This window comes from Camelus ferus, chromosome 20, assembly GCF_009834535.1.
Source record: "Camelus ferus isolate YT-003-E chromosome 20, BCGSAC_Cfer_1.0, whole genome shotgun sequence".
NCBI classification, from domain to species: Eukaryota; Metazoa; Chordata; class Mammalia; order Artiodactyla; family Camelidae; genus Camelus; species Camelus ferus.
In genome coordinates, this window is record NC_045715.1 from 13,208,859 (window position 1) to 13,230,935 (window position 22,077).

General features: G+C 43.0%; 1 long non-coding RNA gene across 13 annotated transcripts in view; it reads right to left on the minus strand.

Moving 5' to 3' along the window:
- LOC116658215 overlaps positions 1-22,077 on the minus strand; it is a 309,670-nt gene that overhangs the window by 52,199 nt on the left and 235,394 nt on the right. For 8 of the 13 annotated variants that reach the window (XR_004313452.1, XR_004313449.1, XR_004313448.1 and 5 more), the window contains 2 exons: positions 19,292-19,427; positions 16,706-17,270 (listed from right to left, as the gene is read on the minus strand). This is a non-coding gene — a long non-coding RNA (uncharacterized LOC116658215). The remainder of the gene's footprint in view (positions 1-16,705; positions 17,271-19,291; positions 19,428-22,077) is intronic. The other 5 variants (XR_004313456.1, XR_004313454.1, XR_004313450.1 and 2 more) reach the window with 5 other exon arrangements.

The window sequence follows — 22,077 nt, forward strand, 5'->3', positions numbered from 1 at the left end:
AAGCCAGTATCAACACAGAGCCCCCAACTCCCTGGCACGGCCCCGATGACTCCCGCGGGCTGAGCTGGAGGTCAGTGCGGTTGCCAGGACACGTGATTTGGGATGCTGAGAACCATGCCTGCACTTGTTTAAAACATGATTTCAAAGTAAAACTAGGTTTTCCAAACAAGTATGTCAGAATTTACATCCAAATAGGTTTTCTTCTTTAATTCCTCTGACAAATTTAAACACTGTAACAAAACGAAACAAAACAAAATCTTCCCAACAGTGCACATGAAGGACAGGATATCCCTGGAGGTACATTAGAGTCTACTCTGCATTCTTATATGCCTCTGTTTTTTAAAGACATTCGAAACTGTGGATTCTGTGTTGCTTTGTTTTGGCCAAGAACCTCCTACTCATTTCTCTGCGTTCCTTCTCCTTGCACAGAGGAGGAAGAGTTTACATGACAGACTAAAGGTAAAGAAACGTGGCAAAAGCGCCTTGGTGTGAGTTCGGACTTTCTAAGCCCTTGGCGAAGGTAATCACTCAGGCTTCACATCTAGTCCCTGATTTCCTGGGCTGATGCTACGCTGGCTCTGGCAGTGGTTTTAAACTGAAATCCTAGAAGCTCCTAGAAAGTACAACACAGGGTTTGAAGGGTTTGAAGGGAATGAGAGGCAGGGGGTGAACAAGGGGCGGGGGACTCCCTGCCTTCCACTCCCACCCCAGTCACAGTGGTGTCACTGATTAGAGCGTGGACATCCTGGTGGCGGGCTTTCTACACCGTTCATCCCATCCGCTGCGGGCCTCTCATTCTGCAAGGGGAGGCATGGATTCTACTTCCCGATTAGTCCTGCAGCCAATCACATCACCTCAAAGTCCCTTTTACTAACTGGCTCAGGGGCTGAGGCAGAAGCCAGTCAGCGGCTGCCATCCTCTTGCAGCGATGTGCACCTGGTGGGCTCACGGAGACCACGGGGAAGGGAATTAACTCCATGTTAGGAGAGAAATGATTTCTCCCACCAGCTGTGAACAAGGGAAAACCGCAGCCTGGGTGCACAGCGGTCACGTCATGACTGCTGGGGGACCATCTCTGGGCTTCCATGGCCCTGGCACTGCTAGGGCAGACAGAAGGGAAGACCTGGCTCCTTCACGAAATTACCGAGCAACGGACTGAACCAGCCCGAAAGCTCACTCTGACATCGGGATGCCTTCTGACAGAGGCAATAATTTCCCTATCGTTGAAGCCTGTCTGTTGAGTTGGATCTCCCGTTACCTATAGCAGGAATCGTTGTTAACTGACATGTTCCACCTTTAAAAGGATTGAAAAACACTGCCCAAGTGAAACGTCTAAAAAAAGCTTCACATTTCAGATGGACATTTTCACCAATTTTTTCTCTAATTCTAAATAAGATTTTAACATTTCTGGATTAATATAGTGAGTTCTCATGTTCAGAAGTTCTTCTCTTGTTTCAAAGGGGCCGTCTCGCTCCACAGCGTACGGCTGTACAGATGCCCTCTGAAGGTAACCTGCGTAGCCAGGAAGGGTCTTGGTGTTGTTTTCCACTTTCATATCTTCTATTTCCTGTTCCCCCGTGACACCCCACCCCCGCCCTTCAATCCATCACTGTCTTCACCTTGTCCCTGGGCTGCCAAGGATCCTGGTCAGGGCCCCGCTGGGTGGGTGCTCTTTCGATACAAGTCTTGCTATTCCTGTATCTCAGTCCTCACCCTGCACTCAGTCACCCTGTGATGCGCTTGTCAAGCTGGCTGACTGGAGTCACTGATGAATCAGTTCATGCTGAGCTCTCTGTGGCCAATAAAGGCAACAGAAATTTTCCTTTGGGACCAAGGTGCCTCGCCTACAACAGAAGATCTGTAAATACTGGCTGGCTCCGTAGAAGGGCTAGTGAAATGAATACATGATTCCATCTCTAGTGTATTGACGGTGGGTGAGGGAGATTTTCAAATGTTACATCATAACCCCTACAGACGAATCTACATAGAATCATGGACCCAGTGGCCAGCCTCTGGACGTGTTTGCGAAGAGGCCCCTTCTCGGGGCTATTTGGATCACAGCATTTACTTAACCACATACTACATCTCGCACTGAACCCACCTAGGTGGCAAAAGTGTTCATAATTTTTTTAAAAAGGTCTGAGTGCGGGAGACAGGTGTTGGGGAACCCACCCTCAACATGAGCGCGAACACCGTCCAACACTCAGAGCTGCTCTCGCGTCCCCGCTGGGCCTGGCAGCCGGCCCTGCCCACCCCCTCCCCACTCTGTGCCGCCTCATGTTTACACAGTGAAAATGAAACTGTTGCCAGTGTTAACACAGCATAATTTATAAGCCGAGAAGAGAACTCGGCATGCGTTCCCTTTTCAAGTGAAACAGACTGTTATTTTCAGAACCAACTGAAGGGTGGAGACATTTCTTGGAAACCAAGGCAACTGCTGATTCCCCAGATCCCTTCTGCCTCACAGGACCCCCTCTCACAAGGCAGGCGGGACCAACTCACAGAAAAGCTCAGTCTGACAAACCCCCTCCCTGAATTATAGAAGGCAGATTTATCTGATGCGGCCATTCCTTTCAGGCTTCAAAAAGTCACTTAGACCTCCAGTCCATCCAAAAGGGGCTCAGGGGCTTGAGATCAGAGACCTTGCTTATGGGAGAAAGCCCACAGCCCAGAACCCATGTCTTACCAGCAGGTATGACTTCAGGGAGACCACAGAGCCAGACCTTGTCTCAGAAGCTGGATATTCGGCTCAGAATCCTAATCCCCAAATCTATGCCTCTGGATTCTGTAAAACTTGCCTGTATCTCTATCATTTCCATCTTCCTTTGCTTCTAACATAGAACCTGAGGTTACTTAACTGAAAACACACACACACACACACACACACACTTTCAAATTCTCGGACCAATCCTAAGGCGACTGGAGGAGGGCAGTTGCCAACCAGTGTCGAATCTACCTTGCTGGTCCCATCCTAAATTTGGTAGCTAGGCCTCTCCAGAATTGGGTTTCTGTCTTCTCTCTGGGTTCCATAGTGATTTTGCCCTTTTTGAGATCACACTCCTACTCGCCTGCCCTTGGAATCCTGTGCTCAGCTCTGGCCTGGCCCCATGCTATCTGAGTAACAACTAAACACCAGTTTTAATAGAGTGTTGAGCCCTCCCTCCCCCTTGGGACATGGTGCCCAGGATCAGAATGGGTCAGCTACGCTGATTACCCTGCTCATCCTCACCATTAGGATACTGAGCCACGGCATTCAGTGTAAGGACAGGCACTCAGGAATAAAGGAGGAAGGTTGCTAACGCCAGGGAGGAGTGTGGTAACGACCTACATCACATCCCACTTTGACGGCTTCAACCTTCACAACCCTGTATGATGAACTTGGCCTTGGACACAGATCTGACCTGGTGCTAGAAAAGTAGGAAAATGGGGCCTCCATGGCCGCAACTTCGTGCTCTTTTGGGTTCCTTACACCAATTTGTTCCCATTTCCATTGCTAAGCCACACTTACATCTTTAGAGTAAAACATTGTATCTCCTATTGTCCTATTAAATTTTTAAAATTCTGGAGCTATAAGCTGCCAATCCATCGATACCTTACTGGAAACCATTCATTCAGTAAGTATTTACTGCCATTATTTTCCAGTGTAATATGCAGATGAGAAAGAATGGGACCCGGGACTGATACATTTGTACTGCAGAAGAGAAGTAAATAATAAAGAAATAAACTTCCCTCTTTGAGTTTTCTGCTGGTAGAGAGGATATCATAGAGACTTACATAGGATGAAGGGCTAGGCATATCCTCTGAGATTCTCTCAGCTGGAGCATCACCAGGAGACAGAATGATCCCAAACAGATAAAGGTAAAGATAGAGAGTGAACTCCCAGCTCTCTGGGGCAAGTGACCATCTCCATGTTCCCTATATTTGCCAAATACCCAGCTCATCCCAGCCTCCTTTCTACCTGGAAATCTGTTAACCCAAACCGACATAAGCATGAAGGCATTTGTGTCATGAGCCTTGAAATTAGTGTTGTAGTTAGTTAAAGAAAACTGTGTGGAAACGATTTTGATTTTCCAAATCACACCAACCAGAATTAAGGTAATCCCTCTTTCACATGAGCTTTCCAAGAAGAGGCATGGAGACAGAAAAACTGACAATGAAAGTCCAAAGCACAGGTGAAATAAAGCCCCCCGAGGTAATCCACGGCTTAAGCAAACCTTGTTTACATAAATTTTAAAAACAAAAAACAAAAGCAAAGACATGCAGGTACACGGCTTTGGTAAAGAACTCAGATCATGTTCTCTTCTGATCTCGTGCTGTTCTCCATCCCTGTTTCCCTGAATCTGCCCTTCTTTAAGCAAGGACATCCTGACAGCGCAGGGAAGACGAGTCCTCCTCGCCGTCTCCCAGCCACGCGGGTTTCTCTGGCATCACTGTTGTGCTGTTACTTCACGCCCTCAGTGTCCCAAAGACTTACAGTTTTTTTCTGCTTTTTAAAGCCATATGGTGGCAAGAGTCCACAGGCTCTTGTCTGAGATGGATCCCACAGGCAGGGGTCCTTTAAGGTAATACTTCAGGTAAATGGTGGGTGAATTTAAAACTAAAAGGAGTTTTCGCTTTTTTATTAACTGTTCCAGTTGACAGACCTCAGCAAGACCTCTCTCATCAGCCAAGTAAAAACAATCTGAACAAAACATTTTTCTTTTGGTACCCAACACAAACATGATAGATAAACTTTAAAATGTCAGACTTCATCTTAAAGGCATTCTAGGCCAATACTCTTCTATCATTAATTAAACCATGGGGACAAAGATCAGAATAACCTCGTCCATCTCCTTACAAGAGGCAGGCCTGTGTCCTGGCTGCTATATATATTTGTCCCTCCAAAAACCCAAACTTAAAGTTTTTAATCCTCTTTTTAGATAGTTTTTTAAAAATGTCTATTTGTCCTTTATAAAGACATAAGTAAGCATTTAAGTAGAATAATAGTTCTGACTCTAAAAATTATAAATAATATTATATACAAAACCAATACATAGTTACATATTAGCAGAATTCTGCTGCATCCAGATACCTAACTAGCCTTAACCATCCAAAACAAGTAACTAGGAACCACCTTGCATTCTCACAGGTTTGAGTTTGGGTGCACAACAACAGAACGATAATACTTGTTAAGTGGCCTCTGGTAGATCGTGTGGTCCTAGGAAGCATCCACAAATCACAGACAGGCTTCTTTGTCTGGGTGTCTTATACCCTAGAGGCCCCCATGTTCAGTTCCTTCACATATAAACGAGAGATGTCCTGACTCCTGGGGGTTTTATGACTTAACTAGTGAATATTCGAAAATACATTCAGATTCACATTAGAATGAGCCAACTCTACGTCCCCGCAGGGAGGAAAGGCAACCCTGCCCTTCTTTCAGGAACAGTTCAAAAGGCAGAAGTGAAAAGCTTCTCTAACTAAGCCCAATAAATTAGTCACACATTAAGGTCTAATCATTCTTGCTCTTTGCAAGTATCTCAGGAGATATTTGGATGTTGAACAGTTAGAAGGTTCGACATTACTGACTCCCCACTTATCTCTGTTAACAACAGTGTAAACCTTCATGAGTCCATGATGACACCAGACTCAGAAGCAATCACAATCCTCTTTCTCACCATCTCAGAGATTAAACTACGTATTTGCAAGACCTTCACCCCAATACAGCTGGGTGACATGAAAAAGGGCTGGGAGTTTAAGAAAGACTAAAGAGAAATAAGAAAATGTCATGCTTAATTCCTTACTAGAGCTTTAAAAAAAAAAAAAAGATATAATGGCATATATTGAGATGATTGGGGAAAACTTAATGTGGATTATTTATTAGCTAATCATGCTGTACAAATTTTAAATCCCTGAGTGTGACCATTGTATTTGGTTATGACGGAAAAATGCCCTTGTTTTCAGATAGATGCTGAAGTAGTGACAGACAAAGGGTCATCATGTGTGCAACTAATTTCAAATGACTCCAGAAAAAAAGTAAAGACAGGTGAAAGATGGATGGATGGATGGATGGATGGACAGACGTAAAGAAAAGGTGGTAAAATGTTAACAATCGGTGATTTCCAAGGCAAATGTGAAGGTAATGATAAACAGCTGTTCTTCACACTTTTCTTGGAAATTTCTCTGTAGGTTTGAAGTTTTTTAAATAAAAGAGTTAGGGGAAAACTGAAGAACCACCCAAGATGAGGGAGGAAAGGTGGGAGGTACAGATGAAAAAGTACTGGTTGTGTGTCAGTGACTGACGATAGAGATTAATGCAAAGTTCATCAAACTGCTCCTTCTTCCACTTCCATGTATTTCAGAAGTTCCTATAATAAAAGTGGTTTTTCTTTGCTAGAGCAGGAATAGTCCCTCTTCACCCTATCTCTTAGTTTTCCTTCATGCTCTGTTTGGATCAGAGCCTCTCTCCACTTTAAATAGCCAGAAAACCAACCACAATCACAGCCTCATTTTGTGACAGGGCAGTGGACTCCAAATTGAGGTGATCCTTGTGTTGACAGCAACTAAATAATGTCTGTTCCCCAAACTCGGTATTTACATGGCATTGGCTTCATGTGATGCTAGGGACTTGAAGGAGAGGACAGATGTAAGAACAGCAATGTAGAAGAAAGCCTTTGTGGAAATAACCCAACTGTCCATGGATGGATGAGTGGATAAACAAAATGTGGTATATCCATATAATGGAATATTGCTCAGCCTTTAAAAGGGAGGAAATTCTGACACGTCCCCCAACAAGGATGAACCCTGAAAACATGCTGAGTGACATAAGCCAGTCACAAAAGGACAAATACCGTATGGTTCTACCCATATGAAGTACTTAGAATAGTCAGATTCACTGAGACAGAAAGTAGAATGGTGGTTGCCAGGGTCTAGAGAGAAGGGGGAGTGGGGAATTATTGTTTAATGAGATAGAATTCCAGTTTGGGAAAACAAAAAGAGGCCTGCAGGTGGATGATGGTGATGGTTGCACAACAATCTGAATGGACTTAATGCCAGCCATTAAACTGTACACTCAGAAATGCTTAAAATGGTAAACATTTTATATTATGCACAGTTTACCACAACAGGAAGGCTGGAAGGAAGATGGAAGAAAGAAAGACAAATATCAGACCTCTGTCCTTACAGATCTTGGAAGTGGCGAAGTATCCCTCAGTACTTGCAATGTCCGTGGGTAAAAATGTTGTGTTTCCCATGAGTGTGTAAACTGCAGGCAGTGGTAGGAATTCTCACACTCACTTACACACCCAAACCTGGGGCCAGGAGGATGTGAGTTTCCTGACACCAGAAGCGTGGCTGCCCTGTTTGCCAGTAGCTGACGTGGGGCGAGGGGCGAGGGGCGGTTTCCTGGTGGTGCTGCTTGTAATACCTTGTCCGCGCTTGTAACCAGCAGGGCTGGGATGAAAGGATTCTGGCTTCAGAGCAGAATCGTCGCGCTTTAAATTAAATCAGATCCCCGCTGTGAGCCACTTACTCCCTTTCTTCCCCACAGCCAGGGAAGCAATTCAGAGGTTTCTCTGCGTGGTCAGCAGCAGGAGTGACCTTCAGTCCTTCCACTTAAAATCGATTCAAGATGATCACACTGGCTTAAATAAAAGTCTCCATCCCACTTGCCGTCTCTCCTCCTCTTCCCTTTCTCTGTCCCTCTTACCTCCTGTTTCTGTCTTTGTCTTTGTCTCTCTCTCTCCCCCCCTCTCTCTCTCTCTCACACACACAGGTACCCTAGCTTTTCTCTAACGCGCATGCGCATGAAGAGTTGCTAAACCCACCTCAAAACGTACAGCATCGCCCTTCCACCTGGCTCAGAACTGACAGCGAGATTTTTCACCTCCTCACTCTCCTTTCTCCTGTCTGATGAGCAGCGAACCAGATGGCCGTTCCCCAGTCTCCCAGCATGAATCTGACTGACAGGGGCCTTTGATAAACCTCTGAAGAATGAAGTCATCTCCAGGTCACCGCTGCTGCCTGGCCTTCAACACCCCACACAGACCACCATTATCTGCTGAATAGGAGACAAAGGAAATTAGCCCGCTTCCCCAGCATCCCCGTTCTTTCCAGGCTGGTTTAAACAAGGAAGCAGTGAGATGCCCTTCACTTTCCTCCAAAAGGTGCAAATGTCAGCTGTTCAAAAATGCAAACAGGAGGCTTCCCGATGTTAATGGCTGGGTTTCTCTGTGAGAGATGAGGAGTGGAAAGTGCCTTTTATTCACTGCCTTTGAAGAAAGACTTAACAAGCTTCTGAACAACTTCCTTAACCAGCATCCTTCAGTCTAGTTCTTAAGCCTTCAGGTTTCAGCTGGAAAGGGAAGATGGTGCTGAGGCTTTAGTTCCAAACTTTAACAGCAGAGAATCAAAGAACCTGGAGAGATAAGTGAAAAGTTTCCTACCATCTTAACCCTACAGTTGAAAAAGTAGAAAATGGCTCCTTCTCCCTTTTCCCAAAACATTTTTCCTCCAGAAAATAAATGCTTAACTGTTAGCAGAGCTAAAAATGAGGTGTGGGGACCATGGGCCCCTCTGGATTTGAGTTTCAAGGAGATTGTGGCTCATGGTCTCCCGCCATGTTGCAAAGGCAGGTGTAGGGGTGTGTGTGTGGGGAGGGTGTACTCTTGTTGTTTGTTGCTATGGGCGGATACTCTAAATTTAGCTGGAAAATGGAAAATTATGATGGACGGGCTAATCAATGGGAAGAAATTGGTTTCACAATTCCACAGTCGCTTTAAGTATCAGGGGCCACAGCACATTTTCTTTAGATGACAGCCTGTACTTCTAAGAAGGCCATGTTTGCTGCTGTCATCACCCAGGTTACGATACTTTAAAAGTGCTGGTTCTGCAAAACAGCCAGAGAATTGCAATAAAAGAGCAGGTTATCAGAGAAATCATGGTGATCCAGATACAGCAATGACTCGGTCAACACACACCTGTTAGACATCAGAGTCAGACATTGCATTAGGTCCTTCCGGTGGGACTAACCTAGAGGCACAGCCCCTGAACGGAGTTTACAGTCTAGAAATGGAGACATGAGTGAGACCAGAGTTCATTCCTACAGGCCGGGTAGGACTTTCGTAAGTGGAAACACAAGAGAAGGCCCTCCCAGAAAGGAACAAAAGCCTGGACAAGAAGGAGCTAGATGCTGAGGGGTTTCTTTGGAATAGGGAGCACTTTTATGAAAGAAAGTAAGAATCAAATTGTTGATGGGTTAGATCATCTGGCTGAGGAATTTACACTTGCTCCCCTGTTAGTCAGCAGAGCCTGCCATGACAAAACACCGCAGACTGGGCGACTTCAGCGACAGACATTTCTCACAGGTCTAGAGGCTAAAAGTGCATAATCAAGATGTTAGTCGGTTTGGTTTCTCCTGAGGACTCTCTCCTGGGCCTGCAGACAGCTGTCTTCTCTCCCTGTGCCCTCGCATGGCGTTTCCTCCGCATGCGTGCATCCCTGCTGTCTCTCTCTCTTCTTGTAAGGGCACCAGTCCTGTTAGATTAGGACCCCACGCTTATGACATCATTTAGCTGTAACTACCATCTTAAAGGTCCCCTCTCCAAATACAGTCTTACTGGGGGTTAGGGCTTCAACATATGAATTTGGGGGAGGGGAGGCAACGAGAAGGCAAGTGATGAAACAGGCGGAGCCACAAGATGAAAAGTCGCTTTAGAACTACAAGCCAATCAGGGAAGAGAGGGGCCAAAAACAGACAATTTAGGAGGCTGTTACAACGAGCAACAGATAAAACGGACAAGGCCTAGAACTGATGTTGGGACTAAAAAGAACTGGAAGCAAAATAAAAGCATTAAAGAAAAGTTAATAGGACTTAATGACTGATTAGCTACGGTGAGCAAGAGAGAAGAGAGATGACTCTGGGTTATGAATTCTGAGAGACTGGGCAAACGGTGACCTGTGAAGTGGGGACGTAGAGGATACTGCTACCAGCAGACAGAGTGGAAGGGTCCTATGTTCTGAAGTCACATCACATCTGCACATAGCACATTAAACACCTAAACTTTGTCACCTTTTAGATGTGTGACTTTAGCAATTCATTTAACCCCCTTGGGCTTCAATTTCCTCTTGCATGAACCTGGGGCGATAGAACCAACTTCACTGGATGGTTTATATTTTATATTTTATAGGTGAAAGGATGTCACCTAATTCAACTATGAGACAGAATTCAGAAGCACCCTGGTAGGCTGCAGAAGGAGCTTAAGAACAACACAGCAGTTCAAATTTCAGTAAGACTCTTTTGGGTCAAAGAGCACAGAGTAAACAAGATGTAGGGAAAGCATTACAGATGTCAGAGTCACACTGCGCCACGCGGTGGGCACAGAAGCCGTGAGGCAGCCTTAACCAACAGGAAAGCTGGCCTGAGCGTGGGTACACTCGACAGGAGGGCAGCGGTGGAGAACCCTGAAACAGTTCTCTGCATGGGTAGGAAGCATTTTTTAAAAGCTGAACAGCATAAAACAGTTGGCTGAAGGGGGAGACTGAATCACCTCACACAGACCAATAAAAGGTTGTTATTTGGAAAACAGCATTTATCCTCCACCTCCACGGAAGGCATGACTAGGGGGAAGAACGGACTCAAAGCCAAGTGGAAGGAATATAAATGATCTCTGAGGAGGATCCCTGACAACAGGTGGCTAAGCATATGTTACAGGCTGAATTGTGCACACTCCCCCATTCACATGCTGAAGATCCGAAACCCCTCAGGGACTCAGAATGGGACAATATTTGGAAACAGGGTCTTTACAGAGGTGACGAGGTCAAAGGAGATCATTAGTCTGGGTCCTAATCCAGTATGACTGGCGCACTTACGAGAAGAGGAGACAGGACACACAGAGGGACACCAGGGAGGCGCACGCACACAGAGAAGAGACAGTACCAGGACACAGCTAGGAGGCAGCAGCCAGCCGTCGACAGGCCAAGGAGAGAGGCTTCAGAAGAAACCAGCCCTGCTGGCCTTCAGGACATTTGTGCTGTTTGAACCACCCGGCCCGCGGTGCTTTGTTCAGGCAGCTGATGGGGTTCAGGACACACTATGCCAACATACGGTGCCCTGTCATATTGAATATTTTAAGCTAAAGGAGTTCTGAGAAAACTTCTGACCTTCCCCACCTCCCCACTTCTCCCTGGAAACAGGTTATAAAGCCCTTAAGTGAGAGGAGCCTTCCCTGTACCCTTACCTGCAAAGGCAGAGGGATGCCAAGAAGAATCCAAACACACAGCCCTTCCTAAGTTCCCCCAGTTTACTACCTGGCCTCGTACCCCTTGTCCATCATCTTCCTCCATCACTGTCCAACTCTCTGTCAAACCTAGTGTAACAATACACGGGTCTATTTCTTTGAGTCTTCATTTCTTTATGAAGGCTCCCACGTCACACAAAACTTATAAGAAAGAGATTTAAATGCTTTTCTCCTGTTAATCTCTTTGTCAGTTTAGTTTTCCAACCCAGCCAGGGACCCTAGGAGGGTCAAGGCAAACTTTTTCCTCCCCTACAGTTTCTGGCACCTGCACGCAGGACACCACAAGTTGGAGACACCTTGCTCAGCCTGGAAGCTGCAGTTAAGAGGTCTTGGACCTCTGACAACAGCTGGCAGAAGATAAGAATTCTTACCATGTCAGACTCTCTGATCTCTGCCTGTGGGGATCAGTCCAGCAAAGATGGTGAGAGTCTTTTCCTTTCAAAATTCAGCTTAGCAGAAGAAAAATATTTGTCTGATAATCAGCTCTTTGGATTGTGACTCTTTAAAATTTGTTTTGGGGGTATCCTTGATTACTGAGCCTCAGCCTTCCAGGAACGGTTATTTCCTTCCTGGTTGCTCCTTGTTTTGTGTTCTTGGCTGGCATTTTCACCTGTCAGGGTGCACAAGTGTTGATTCTCTTGTGTGCCACTGGCCAACTGTCAGAATGAAGACCCCCAAAATATGGCTAGACATAAATCTTAGCAATGTTCTCCTAGGGCAGTCTACGCAGGCAATGGAAATAAAAGCAAAAATAAACAAATGGGACCTAATTAAACTTATAAGCTTTTGCACAGCACAGGAAACCATAAGCAAAACAAAAAGACAGGCTACAGAATGGGAGAAAATATTTGCAAATGATGCGACTGACAAGGGCTTAATTTCCAGAATATATAACTCATACAACTTAATAACAACAAAAAAAGCAAACAACCCAATCCAAAAATGGGCAGAAGACCTAAACAAGCAATTCTCCAGTGAAGATATACAAATGGCCAATAGGCACACGAAAAAATGTTCAGTATCACTAATTATCAGAGAAATGTAAATCAAAAGTACAATGAAGTATCACCTCACACCAATAAAAATGGTCATCATCAAAAAATCCACAAATGATAACTGCTGGAGAGAGTGTGGAGAAAAGGGAACCCTCCTATACTTGGTAGGAATGTAAACTTGGTGCAATCACTGTGTAAAACAGTACTGAGAGCACTTAAAAAACTAAAAATAGAGTTACCATATGATCCATCAATCCCACGCCTGGGCATATATCCAGAGGAAATTCTAGTTCAAAAAGATACATGCACTCCAATGTTCACAGCAAAACTATTTACAATAGCCAAGACATGGAAGCTACTTAAATGTCCATCAATATGAATCAATAAAGAAGATATGGTATACACACACACACACACACACACACACACACTGGAATACTACTCAGCCATAAAAAAGAATAAATCTGTGCCACTTGCAGCAACATGGATGGACCTAGAGATCATCATTCTAAGTGAAGTAAGCCAAAAAGAGAAAGAAAAATATCATTATGATATCACTTAGATGTGGAATCTAAAAAGAAAGATAAATAAACTTATTTACAGAATAGAAACAGACTCACAGACATAGAAAACAAACTTACGGTTATTGGGGGTGGGGGGGCGGGTGGAAAAGCGTAAGTTGGGAGTTCGAGATTTGCAGATACTGATATATATAAAATAAATAAGCAAGTTCATGACTATATTCAATATCTTGTAGTAACTTATGGTGAAGAAGAATATGTAAATGAATACATATATGTTCATGTATGACTGAAGCATTGTGCTGTGCACCAGAAATTGACACAACATTGTAAACTGACTATACTTAAATTAAAAAAAATGTGTGTGTATATATATATATATAGCTAGACAGAACTATGGGTTGCATCCCATTTTCAGTTAATATCCTACTGACCACTGTCAGCTCTCAGGGGAGTTGTCTGTCTGTCTTTCTCTTGGCTATCTTTGAGGGCGGTTCTGGATCTTGGGAGGTCAGCATCTTTTATACCCTCTTTGGGGGCGCCTCTGCTTCCCTGGTTAAGTATCGATTTTGGTTTCCAGTCTCTTGATGGGTATACCTTTGGTTTAAATATTTGAAAGGATTTTTTTTAAGAAGCTCTATGGTCAGAAGTTTTTTGGATTAGCAGCTGATACTCAGAGTCTGACAGGAACTGTTTTTGTAAGGCCTTCTTTCCTAACCTAAAATGGAACTATGGACTCAGAGGAAAAGAACACATCCTGAAGCCTACGTGGAACAATTTTTTAAAAACATTTCAAAGACACACAGCTTTGAATCTAGAACATAGGGATCTTTTGATGTCCATCTTAGTCGGGAATCTCCCTGACAAAAAGAAGCAAAGTGAATGTAATGCAGCTGGATGGGCAGGTCAGCCCCTGGATAACGTTCAGGCTGTGACCCAGTTCTTTGAAGAATTACAAACAACCGTCCCTGTCTTACAAATTGCGTCTTTACAAAACCAGAAATGCAGCTTGAAAAGCAGTTCAAAGCCCATCTATCTTTACCATTTCCAAAACCTCACCTATTCATTTCAAAAGGCTTGCAGATACTGTAAAAGAGCAGGACACTGGAAACAGAACTACCCTGCACTTGAAATTTAAAAAAAAAAAGGAAAAAAGAAATTTTTAAGTAGTAATTACAGTAGATTTTAGATATTAAAGTATCTGACACATTGCTAAAATTTTAAAACAAAAGCTAAAAGTTCTCTGAATCTGTCTATGTGTATATGTGTGTGTGTGTGTGTGTAGAAAATGTATATGTGATTTTTTTTCTACCTCCAAATGGTCTTACCAAATTAATCTACTAAATTTCTTAAAGGAGTTCTATTCACGTTGACTTAGATATAAATGAGCACTCATATAAATTCAGTATTCCTAAAACTCTCAGAAATACAGAACCTAACCCACGTGTGTTCTGAAATTCACACGATCTGGGATACTCTCTGATAAACAAAGATAGTTTTGAAATTGTTGGTAAAGTAAAAATAGGCATTTCTTCAGAGTTGTCAGCATTAAATATAATACAGAGATACAATTTTTTTCTACCTAAGTTTACTACTCAAATAAGCTTATGTTATCTCCACTAGATGTTTAAAATTTATAAAACTATAAATCCACCCTAAGAATTAAATGTACAATAAACATGAATTAATTGCTTGATGCACGTCAGGCACGGCAGTTAAAAAAAAAAAAGGGAAGGGAAGAACCATATGTTTAACTTTCTAGATTCTTCGCTTCAGTGGTATTTTGATACTTGCGTACTTTGTCAACAAGAAAAACAACTTCAGATGATGACTAGCTTTGTTTTCTGTCTCATGAAATTTTCATGAGCAATTCCAGTCTAGCTAAGAACACGTGAATTAAATAGATGTATGTGGGATAAAAGTTTATAAATTAACTTTTCAACAATGATTATGTTTTACAGTATGTTTACTTAAAAATAAAAATCTTTTTGATAACTTAAAACCTTAAAGCTATACAAAGTTAAAAGTGATGAATATCCATTGAATGTATAGATTATTTCCAAATAAGATAAGGTACTAAAATATTAACAGCTGAACAAACATTTATTTACTTTCGGCATCTTGTTTTTACATGATGTAGAGAAGGTAAATATATTTGGGTCAGTTAATAAACATGAGAAGTTGTACCGTGAAAATACATATGCCTCTAGAAATTACGAAAGGCTGTCTTTGCAACTTGACTACAGAATTAAAGTATGTGGAAGACAATTCCCAATCGCTCACTTTCTAGTTTTCACTGAAAAGAAAGGTTACTAATGGTTAAAAATTGTAATCAATATATATGTATAAAAAATTATGATGAAGAATAGGATAAAAATGCTTTGTTTAGGAAAGGAAGATATCTTTTTGCCAAGGAAAGGTACGAAGGACCTATTTAAGGGAAAGAGAGTAATCTTGTTCTAGAGTAGAAAGACTCACGGTCCCAGAATGAGACAGAGAAAACATATGGGACAAAAATTGGATGGAAAAAAATTTAGAGAGTTGCAGAAAAGAAATTTTATGTGTGGTTAAGCTGCTAAGATTAAATAGGCTTATTTATAAGTTTCTTTCTTTTTTTTAATGAACCTAAATATCCAAAGTCCATTGGTGTAAAACCAGAGTTAGGTTTTCTCTCTTTGCTAAAACAGCCAACTTCTCTCAGGTTATTGGTCTGCTCTTGATAAGAAATTATTTTTTAAAACGGGGGGTGCTTTACCTTTTAAGCAGTTTGCCTGGGAAACCAAGATTTTGTGTCTTACAGGAACCCACTGCTCTTCACAGTGTCTTCGTCAGGCCTTCGATTACTTGAGAAAACAATCTTTTCAACACTAGTTCATAATAATTAATCTGTGATCCCATTTCGTCAAATGTCCAAATACTCAGGACACACTACCCCAAAATATGGTACCTTGGCATACTGAATATTTTAAGCTAAAGGACATTTGGGAAAATGGCAGAAGCAGGAAGGTCACTCTGCCCTCATCCCCAGAAACAGATCATAAAACCCTCCCGTGAGAGGTGCGTGAGAGGTGCATGAGAGGTGCCTTTCCCACAGTCGGAGGAAAGGAGGATCCTTATCTCTGAAGACAAAGTGAGACCGAGAAGAAGCCGAACAAACAGATCTTGGTAACTTCCCCCAGTTTACTGCACTTCCCTCACATCCTCTGTCCTATCAGATTCCTCGTGACCGTCCACACCTCGTCAACCCCAGCATAAAACAGAAGGGCTGTTTCTTCAGGTCTTCATTTCCTTATGAAGACTCCCATGGCACATAAAACTCAACATGAAATACGTCTGTGTGCTTTTCTCCTCTTAATCTGTCTTTATCAGTTTAATTTTCAGCCACAGCCAGGGGCACCACGAGAGTCAGAAAAACTTCTTCTTCCCCTACACAACCCTAACAAACTAGTACAGCATCCATTTCTCTAAGTATCTATATATTACATATTTAAAGAGAGAGAGAATCCAGCATATGATACAGAGAGAGAGAGGGAGAGGGCAGGACAGTACTCAGCATGGGGTGACTGGGCAGCAGGTCACCTGATTTGGAGATGTATGTTCCCACTGGATACACATCAGCATACATTACTACATAACACAGCGTCTGTTACCATAACATCTCCCTGCTTTGTAATCTTTGAGAAGAGACTGAACAAAATTTAGAGAGAGATCTTGTCAAACCTTCACTTAACATTTTTATTTCATGACCACAGTTCTCACTGCTACCAGTTCAGAGAGGTTCCCCCTCCTCTGGTACTCAATGTGACTTTTAAATAATTTTAGTTATGTTCAGCATCGCAGAAGCCGGTCTTACGGAATCAGAAAATTGCAGAATATAAAGAAGCCCTAGAGAATACGGTTTAAATTTATCACATACCTTTGTTGGGTCACTTCTCATAGTTCTGCAGTAATCCTCAGGTCCCTTGGGATTCAGTGCAATTTTGAAGAGTGGTGATTATTTCATTTCTTGTACTTGGAACCTGGATTCTTTGAAATTAATTATGAAAAAAAAACCATACTGAAAATTTATAGAAGTAAAGCATCTTGGTATCATACGGACATTTAAAGATTTTCTAGTCAAATTCAAAACCCCACACATGAACCCTTCTACACAGCAGGTCACCACCTGCTAACAATTAAACACTTCCAATGATCAGAACCTTACCTTCAGAGGCTGCCTCCATAGTCAAATTGAGCTGGAGTCTTGTTTCTTTGTGCCTTTCCCAGGGTGACAGAGGTTTAGAGTGGTTATTCGGTTTTCTGGCCTACACATCTCCTCACCCCACCCCTTACCTTGTTCGTGACCCAAACACACCGAGCCAATGTCTTTTCCAGGGATTTTTCCGGCTGAGCTGCCAGTAAGGAGAGTCCTTTTCTCTCTGGTTCCTAGGCTTGATGGATGAGAGTTCAGAGCAGCCGGCAGCAGCGGGGGAATATGAAGTCTGTTCCACAAGCAGGGATGAGAGTGAGAGAGGGGAGAGGCAGAGAAAGAGACCGCCTTGGTCCTGTCTCCCCCAGGGCTAGCCCTGCTCTGCCTTCCCCACAACTTGGTTACAGGAGCCCTTAAGCCCTCTTGTTTGCTTAAGGTATTTCAACTTACATTGCAGGTCGCCTACAAACATGAGACTTGGTGGAGGAATAAGTCTAACTCATCCGCTTTAAGACAGCTCTGAAAATGTTTGCAAGCCATCATTAGAGAGCTCATAGTTTTAATTGTCCAAACCGGGGCACTTCTGAGTGTGAAATAGAACACAATGTACAATTATGCTGGAACAACAGTCCTAAATTTGGCCTGTCCCAGCACACTTATCGTTAGCCTTCCTTCCCCTGTTCTCTCCAGTCCGCACATCCCTGATTCCTTCATGCTGTGCTACAGATCCCCTTGCCACCCCAACAGGTATTCTTTGAATACTTGGCAATTTGTCAATGTCTCTCTTAGAATGTGGAGGCCAGAACTGAATCCAGTGCTCAAGATGTGGTGGACGGGGCAGCACATGACCTGGTTTGGAGAATATACTCGCGCTGACCCCACTGATGCAACCTCAGTCTGAATCTCACTCTAGCTCTGGTTCTTTCTCTTAAATAACACTTCACGTTGAGCCTGGCCAGTGGTTGGTGCTTAAGGACCAACCAATAAATGGCTCCTTTTGAGCTGGAAGTCAATTCTAATCCAATTTGCTTTTGAGGATTCAAATATAGGACCTCTTATTTCTTCGTGTTAAATTTCGTCTTGTTACGTTCAGCCTCCTGTATTAGTTTATACCTCACTGTATCTTTGTTTCAATACACTTTGTAAGTACGTCATCTATGTATCTTTATTACTGGTGATATCAGCTAACACTAGTGCTGCTTCTATGCTAGTCCTTGTTTTAAGCATTTTAAACTCACTTAATATTCACAGTAAAATTATGAAATGGATATTATTGTTATTCTCATCTTATAGATGAAGAAATTGAAGTACAAAAAGATTAAATTCCTAACGTCACAGAGCTGGTAAGTGGCAGAGACAGGATCCAAAACTAGACAATCTGGCTCCAGAATCTGTCTCCTATGGCTTTCTGTTCTCATCAAACTCACACGGAACAGGACATGGAACAGGACAGGGCCAAGGAAAGGGACCATGACATCCCACCAGAGTGTCAGCACCCCACAAGCACCCCGTGTGTATGTCTTGTTCCATTAATGACTACTCTACCTGTGTACTAATAAGCATATAAAAAAGGTCGTATGTTTTTCTGAAGCCCAGATTCACTCTTCTAGCTTAAGCGCTTTAAGTGCTTACAAAGCATCATCTTGTTAATCCAATCTAGAATTCTTTATTGGGCCAATGTCAAACTCACAGCTTTTGTCCTATAGAATCAGCCTCCTTTCCTTCCTTCCCTGCTTCCTTCTTTCTTTCCTTCCTTCCCTACTTCCTTCCCGTCTTTCTTTCCCTTCTTTTTTCACTCTCTCCCTTTTTTCTCTTCCTCTTTTTCTCTCCCTCCTTTCTCTTCCTTGCTCTCTTAGAGAGAACTCCATTCACCTGAATCCAGTCTACTCTCCCTGCTCCATGACTTCTTAAAGACCACAGCATTTTCCCTGAAACTCCTCTCCTAACCAAGGCTCTAATATCCTTAGCCAGAGATTTGAATTTATTTATGGGTGCTAGATAATCTGTAGCTTTCTTACCTGAGAGGCTATAGTTATTAGCAAAATCTGCAAACCAACCAATGACCTGGACTAATTTAAAAATCCTTCTTCTTTTGGTGAATGAAATTTCACTTTGACAAATTTGTACCTTAACCTGGCCATTGTAAGAATTCTCAAACACAATGCAATGATACTGACCAACAGGACGGGCACACAGAAAACGTACAGTGGTTATAAAGTTAATGGTTTCAAAGATAACAAGACAATGATTTGCTTAACTCCAAATTTAAATATAAAAAGTGAGAAAGCAAGTGTACGAAACTCTGAGAAGTACCTGATGCTCTGGTCATCCCAGATCCAAGTCCTTCTGGAGCCAGAGAATGGCAAATTCACTTATGGAGGAGCAGCCATGGAAATTAGTCTGTACCAACATGGGGCCCAAAGTCTGTCCAAAACTGATTGGGACAATCCTGAAAGAGTTAAAAAGAATCAATATGTAAATACAAATGAAACACATCACTCTTGACCAGTCTGGCCTCTGGATGTCCAACAGCCTGCCTCGGGGAAGGGCAGAGCCAGTGACAAATACTGCAGCCGAGAGATGAGGTTTTTCACCTCTCTACAAGGCTGAACAGAGAGAATTTAATTCGCCTGCGTGGCTCCCACTGCAATGCCAGGGAACTGCAGAACAAGAGGGCGCTGGGGGAGAAAGCCAGACTCCCTAACACCCTGCTGCAGCCTCCGCTTGTCAGGCACCTGCAGACCCAGCGCCCCGCGTGCCCCAGGCTGCCCGCTGCTACCGCTCGGGCTCCCGCGGCTCCGCCTCCCGCAGAAAAGGACGGGGACAGCCTGGCCCCACTGCTCTCCTTGCAAAAACTCCACGTCGAAATGCCACCGACAGGGGCCAGCTCTCTGCCGAGTGAGCTGAGCCTTTTACCAGTCAGATCTGTACACATTACAGAAAGGGCCGAAGAAGGGAGTTACTGTGCACCTCGTGTATTTTTAGTTCTCCGGGATTAGTTGCTATTGGACTTCACGTGAGGGGAAGAAAAGAAAAAAAACTCAACGTCAGCCTCCTGTGTACACTGGTGGCTTTCTGAGGTCTCCAAGTTTTGCTGGACTTGCCTGCTTTTTGGATCTACTCTCAAAGCACAAAGAGCATGCTATCTGTTTCACGTTCCCAAATTCGACCCCTATTTCATTTATTTTTCAAATAATTTAATGATGAGGGTGGTGTGTGTGTGTGTGAATATATGCATGTGCACAAACTTACACTGACCTAATTTCGCTTTGAGACTCACTCTGTTCCCCAAACCGGCACAATAAAAACATTTCCATTGGCAGAATCAGCTGGGAAACCTTTGCAACCCCCTTACTTACTTCACTGACTTTCCTTATTACTGAAGCAGTTCCCCTGGGAAAATGTAAACAAAACAAGCAAACCAGTATGTTGGCACAGGGATACAGTACTGATGCCACCAGATTCACAATCAAAAAACTTGACATTTTCTACTTGCTCTCTTGCAGAGTCCGGAGAACAGAACGAACCCTGCTACCACAATATCCACTCCCATAATCATTTAAATGTCAGTCTTACTACTTCCCTCCGACCTCCTTTCAATCATTCAGCATTTCAGGCACTCAGCAAACCCTCACTGAGCATGTACTAGGTGGCAGGCAGGTACTGGGGCTTGGGGAAAGGACAGTGCGTAACGACAGGCATGGTTCCTGCCCTTCTAACCTAGAGGGTTTTCAATTGAAGAGATGATACAAAGGTCATTTCCACAAAATCCCTTAAACTACATTGTAGACACTGTAACTAGGGAACAATGCCACATCTCTGGGGACAGGAGAGGAGGTACAAGGATAAATGTCACTTAAATAATCTATTCAGCGAGACGTTTACAGAAGCACTGTCCACACTGCTCTCAGCCTGTGCACGGAAGACAAAGTCTTTGCTTTCTTCCGTCATCCTGCCATTCTTCCCCGAGAGGCGGCGATACTAACAGTGAATCTGAATCCAGACCCAGACCTGAGGTTGGTCTACACTTACTCCTAAGCCACTTGTACACTCCCTTCCAGTTTTTTCTTTGATGCTGCTGAATTAGTAAGCTTCATCATGGTCTACTTCTTTCGGCTATATTCTGAGGATACTAAAGTCAACATCTATTTCTTTAGACCTAAATGGTTTTATAAGCATATAACCTGTTCACTCACACAGAGCCCCAAGCTCAGAAAGGTCCTGGGCGTGGCTTAACTCTCTACTGTTGCCATCTTGAAATTCTTGGTACTTTTTGGACAAGGGACCCTACATTGTTATTTTTGCACTGACCTTGCAAATTATGTAGCCATTTCTGGTCTCAGAATTAATGCACAACTGATAGAAAGGTTTGGACATGGCGGCAGGGTAGGGGCAGGGAGACTCTGCTGGGATGCTAATTCCAAGCTCTTAGCTCCCACTTAGATTTTAACAGAAACCCATGCTTTGGAGATTATGGCACTGGACAGTCAGTCATAGATGCTAAAGAAATAATTCATTAAGCAATTACTTTTCTAATATTTAGTCAACAAAAAATTTACTAATCCAAAGTCTTGAAGATAGACCAAATAAAGCTTAAACGTTTACCTCATTAATTACATCTGAGCTTTGGGGCAGTGCTACTTTACAGGAGCAATGGAAAAAGCCTTACGCATGATTATTAAAGTATTTCTAACAACTCTTATGGGGAAGGCAATATATTAAGTATTAAACTTGGAATCAGAAAACCTGGTTTCCTGGTTGTATATGATGTTGGCTAAGCCATGTAAGCGTTTGGGGCCTCTTTTTATTTTTTCTATCTACAAAACAAAGATAACAATGCTATGTTCCTGATTGTTGAAATGATTAAATTAACTTGTATAGGTGAAAGGGACGCTCAGAGTCTGTGCCATGCAGCAGACACTCGATAAATCGCTACGTCAGTCTGATGTAATCATAGGCCTTTACTTGGAGTCAGAAATAGAATTCCACTGTATGAATCCATGGAGGAAAAAAATGAGGTACTATCAATATATTAGAATTTAAATGATAATTTCTCAAATAAAAAGATTATAATTGTACTTAAAATGTTTTAACTTTCC